The following is a 6136-nucleotide window of genomic DNA, read 5'->3' as shown; positions in this document are numbered from 1 at the left end:
TTGCGTTTGTGGTTTATATATAATCTTCGAAACATTTCACCGACCTACGTTACAATAATTCAGTAAAGATTGTTTAGGATTTGACGTTATAATAGTTTTACCACAGGTGTTCGTTTCTAATATAAGTATAAGTATAATACTGGGTCAAGGTCTATAACTCGGCCGGCCATATAACACTACCCAATTTCAGAAAAAGTATGATTATTATCCAACCGTATAGGATATAATAATAGAAATACTCTCAATCGACAGCCAGATAATTTATCTTTAATTTGGTATATGATACAATATATATCATGCCGTATAAATGTCACTAGGTATCCAGAAACATCGGAAAACAGCCAGATTTCAACTGGTCGGACACTGTGGTGTCCTCCGGTAAACACGCTAGGGCTCTAATGGGTAGTTCAAAAAACCACTGCATGTCAACACTTCAGCTTCATAGGAATTAAAGTTTGGTAAAAAACAAACTTACCGGTATGTTAGTGTTTATCTATGTACCATCCATTTGCGCAATACAGCCTTTTGAAATTTCCGATTGAAAAAATGTGTGTCTCTAGCCGTCATGTTGATATGTGTGTAGTACATTTGTTTTCTCGGCGTTGATTGGTCAATTAATTTTCGAGAGCCAATCAACGCCGACAAAACAAATCTACTGCACACATACTTACATGGCGGCTAGAGACATAATTTTTTTCAATCGGAAATTTCAAAGGGCTACGTTAGGCAAATGGATGGTATTTATCCAGGGATTTACTAACCGGTAAGTTTGTTTTCTACCAAACTTTCATTCTTATGACGCTGAAGTGTTGACATGCAGTGGTTTTTGAGCTACCCATTAGAGCCCTGGCGTGTTCATCGGAGGACACCAGTGTCCGACCAGTTGAAATCTGGCTGTTTTCCGATGTTTTTGGATACCTAGTGACATTTATACGGCATGATATATATTGTATCATATACCAAAATAAAGATAAATTATCTGGCTGTCGATTGAGAGTATTCCTATTATTATATCCTATACGGTTGGTTAATAATCATACTTTTTTCTGAAATTGGGTAGTGGTATATGGCCGGCCGAGTTATAGACCTTGACCCAGTATTATACTTATACTTATATTAGAAACGAACACCTGTGGTTTTACCAGGACTGAAGCGTTTGTGTTATAGCACTATTGTTAGTAACTGTGAAGATGCACACTTTTTACATACATCGGCCTTCAGTCGATCTAGTAAGGAAGTGTAAACCACGGACAAAGATAAAATACTAGTAACCACATGGTTGGTGTCATCATTGTCTTTTTTATCCGCGATACGGGCTATCAGTTCAAATAAACTTATCACACAACTCAAGGGCACGATATGCAAACAATGAATCATCTTATTATAGGTATTAAAAATGTTTATTTCAAGATAAGTGCAAGCCAGTACACATATGCACCTGTCGTCTTCATACAAAAACAGGTGTTTCGGAAGAGCAAGGGTTTTCTGTTAATCCAGCGGTTCATCCATCGAAAATAGACGCACAACTTAAAAATGACAAAGGGACACAATATTACAATGCTGGATTGTGATGTCAACATTAGGGATGACCAAGCATTACTAACCTCAAAATGACCATTAAATGACCAGAATGTAAAAACGTTGTTCTTTTGTTATCGGACACTATTTCCCCTACAATCTATCATCAATGCATCTTAAATCTAATAATTCAAACAAACTTCAGTTGTTCACAAATGCAAATGTTTTGTCTAAAAGAAGACATCAAACTGTGATGCAGGTGTTCTGAAAGGCAGAAAGCAGCTGAATTTCCAGCTTTTAAGTAACACTGAACACAGAAAAAGACACATGTGCGACATTTATCTTGATTGGCTGGCTTTGTTTATCTCTGATAACACCTAATAGTACACACATACGTGTCGTGTAGATAAGATTCGTTATTTGTTTCTCAAGCACATCTAAGAGCATGCGTCAGAGGGTCCCACTTACTAAACTCAATAATACGGAAAAGTATCGTAATACTAACAGATTTAGAGTGGGACCACCAGGGCAGAATTATCGGTACCAAATGTGGACTTATCAATATCGCAGATAAACAAAGCCAGTCACTCAGGACAGGTGTCACCTACGTCTCAATCCTAAGGTGAGACAAGAAATCTCACAAAGACCACATGGTCAGGTAGATAGGTAAGATAGTTGGGTAAAAGGAAACACCTTAATGAGTTATTTTTCTACAAAAAATTATTTTCAATTGTCATTCGCGACACTGCATGATTTTGGCTTACTTACTGCAGGCGTTGCCCTTGTCAGAAAAATAACCTTAAGAGGTTTCTTTAGCATATTCTATGAGAATGACATGACGTCATATACTCGGACTTCGGTAGTCTATATTATGGTGTAGTAAACACCGTGAGAAACACTAAATACGCATACAGCACCACTACCACACATAATCAATATTGCTGGCATCGTCGAAAATTCCTAGAAGGATGGAACTTCTGTTTGGCCTCATGTTTCTTTTTCCATACAATTTTAAACTGTTTGTGGAGATAATATTGAAAACATTTCCAATTTGATGGACATCTAGTAAGAGAGTCATGATCTAGCGGGAACGCACAACTTGTCCCATCATCCTGTCTACCAAGATTTTCGCTATCACTGATTAACAGCACATTTCATTAATAGTAAAGATCTCAAATATGGATGAATCACCACTGGAATTATTTCTGAATTTCTTCTCCATGGACTAATCATCCAAAATAAGAAGCCTGAGTGTTGGAAATGTTGGGGGAGACTCAGATTAAGTACATTGTTCATACCAACTGCCATTCAAAGATTGAAAGGATAATGATTTGCTGAAAAAGTTTATTTCCTCTGAAAAAGGGGCTTTGATATGTGCTAGTATGATGTCCACGATGCAGATTGGACGGTAACAGTTGGAATAGAGTTTTAGAAAAGCTAGTGTACTTTCTAAGTGCGGGACCACCAAGAACTGTACTGTCAAATTTATCGTCAGAGGTCCAATGGGTATCTTCAATATTGCAGATTCAGAATGCATTGAAGGGAAATACCGTTTAATTGATTTTAAAGTTTGATCCTTTTCGTTCTTGAGGTAACGTCGACTCATTTTAACATATACAGTAAAACCCTTCTAACTCGAACCCGGATTCCTCGAATACCCCCTATTCGTCGAACTGGTCGTACGGTCCCGACCGTGTCCCTATATAATCTATGTAACAAAACCCCGGATAACTCGAACAGCTATTCGTCGAATACCCCTTATTCCTCGAACAGAAATATATCCCCGTTTCAGCAAATACATGTATGTATGCTACAAGTTTGCACAAACGTGATGAATTGTTGGTATGATTGCCTTACCAGAGCATTGAAAACATTTCCATTCTACAATGGTATACCTTAGTATTTATAACAGGTACTTTACGATATCACATTTAATCAGTTAACTGGACGGAATTCTACATCTTCAACTACCTGAAACATTACACATAACTTATTCGTATAAGCCACTTTTGTTCTTGACCCAATACCATTATCAACAAGAGATCCCAGAGGGATCTTGGCGCCCACCAAAGAATGATCTATATCTGACAAAGGAAAGATGGATATTTTCTCTACTTTTTAAACTTTTTCAAACATACTACATATAAAATTTGAGACAGATCGCTTCAGTACCTTTTGAGAAATAGCGGTAACAAACTTCAACTATCAAAATCCAAGATGACTCCTTGGCGGCCATCTTGTTGATCAATCGGTCCCAAATCACAATATGCACAACCAGGGCCCTAGGGGAACCTACACGTGAAATTTGAGAAAGATCCATTCAATACTTTCTGAGAAATAGCGATAACAAACTTTGAATATAAAAATCCAAGATGGCTGCCTGGCAGTAATTTTGTTGACCAATCGGTCCCAAATCACAATATGCACAACTAGGGCCCTTGGGGAACCTACATATGAAATTTGAGACAGATCCCTTCAGTACTTTCTGAGAAATAGCGATAACAAACTTTGAATAACAAAATCCAAGATAGCTGCCTGGCGGCCATCTTGTTAACCGATCGGTCCCAAAATGCAATATGCACAACTAGGTCCCTAGGGGAACCTACATATGAAATTTGAGACAGATCCCTTCAGTACTATCTGAGAAATAGCCATAACAAACTTTAACTATCGAAATCCAAGATGGCGGCCTGGCGGCCATCTTGTTCACCGATTGGTCCAAAAATGCAATATGCACAATAAGGGCCCTAGGGGAACCTACATATTAAATTTGAGAAAGATCCCTTCAGCACTTTTTGAGAAATGGGGATATCAAACCTTAAATATCAAAATCTTGTTTTTCCTATCAGCCTCAAAATCTGTATGGCACAAATAGGGACCAAGGGTAACCTCCATGTGAAGTCTGAACAAAATTCCTTCAGTAGTTCTCAAGAAATATTGATAACAAACTTCAACTGCCAAAATCAAATATGGCTGCCTGGCGGCCATCTTGTTTTTCCGATCAGCCTCAAAATCTGTATGGCACAACTAAGGACCAAGGATAACCTCCATGTGAAGTTTGAACAAAGCCCCTTCAGTAGTTCTCAAGAAATATCGATAACAATCTTCAACTGCCAAAATCAAAGATGGCTGCCTGGCGGCCATCTTGTTTTTCCGATCAGCCTCAAAATCTGTATGGCACAACTAGGGACCAAGGGTAACCTCCATGTGAAGTTTGAACAAAATCCCTTCAGTAGTTCTCAAGAAATATCGATATCAAACTTCAACTGCCAAAATCAAAGATGGTTGCCTGGCGGCCATCTTGTTTTTCCGATCAGCCTCAAAATCTGTATGGCACAAATATGGACCAAGGGGACCCTCCATCTGAAGTTTGAACAAAATCCCTGCAGCAGTTTTTAAGAAATAGTGATAACAAGCATTGTTTACGGACGGACGACGGACGGGGGACGATGGACCACGGACGCAGGGCGATTTGAATAGCTAAAAATAACGTCGTCATGATAATACGGACTACAAATTGATTAGCATCTTGTACCTACATATGTAAGGTTCCTGCAACATCCTGCAATATCCAGATCGGTGTTTAATTAACACAGAAGCAGGACGTCGTGTAAAATAATCTGGATCGAGCAGCAATAAAACTTACGTCTTGAAATCATTGATGCCCAGTGCAATAGAAACGTTAACTCACAGAATGAGGTTTCCAATCCTCAGTTATACGTAAGTGAATCTATCAAACATGGAGCAACTCTTTTGTCTCTTGAAGACAGACACTCAAAATAAAACTGAAGAAGTTTTACGTACTTATGGTTTATGCGGACAGAATCTTTCCTTCTGTGCGATGTGACTAACAATATCGGTGATACATTAGCAGCAGCTCTTGTACGATGTGAATAACAATATCGGTGGTACATTAGCAGCAGATCCTGTACGATGTGAATAACAATATCGGTGGTACATTAGCAGCAGATCCTGTACGATGTGAATAACAATATCGGCGGTACATTAGCAGCAGCTCTTGTACGATGTGAATAACAATATCGGCGGTACATTAGCAGCAGCTCATGTACGATGTGAATAACAATATCGATGGTACATTAGCAGCAGATCCTGTACGATGTGAATAACAATATCGGTGGTACATTAGCAGCAGATCTTGTACGATGTGAATAACAATATCGATGGTACATTAGCAGCAGATCCTGTACGATGTGAATAACAATATCGGCGGTACATTAGCAGCAGCTCATGTACGATGTGAATAACAATATCGGTGGTACATTAGCAGCAGATCCTGTACGATGTGAATAACAATATCGGTGGTACATTAGCAGCAGATCCTGTACGATGTGAATAACAATATCGGTGGTACATTAGCAGCAGCTCATGTACGATGTGAATAACAATATCGGTGATACATTAGCAGCAGCTCATGTACGATGTGAATAACAATATCGGTGGTACATTAGCAGCAGCTCATGTACGATGTGAATAACAATATCGGTGGTACATTAGCAGCAGCTCTTGTACGATGTGAATAACAATATCGGCGGTACATTAGCAGCAGCTCATGTACGATGTGAATAACAATATCGGTGGTACATTAGCAGCAGCTCTT

Source organism: Argopecten irradians, chromosome 6, assembly GCF_041381155.1.
Source record: "Argopecten irradians isolate NY chromosome 6, Ai_NY, whole genome shotgun sequence".
Lineage (NCBI taxonomy): Eukaryota > Metazoa > Mollusca > Bivalvia > Pectinida > Pectinidae > Argopecten > Argopecten irradians.
The sequence above is the reverse complement of the archived record's forward strand: the minus strand, read 5'-3'. Positions refer to the sequence as shown.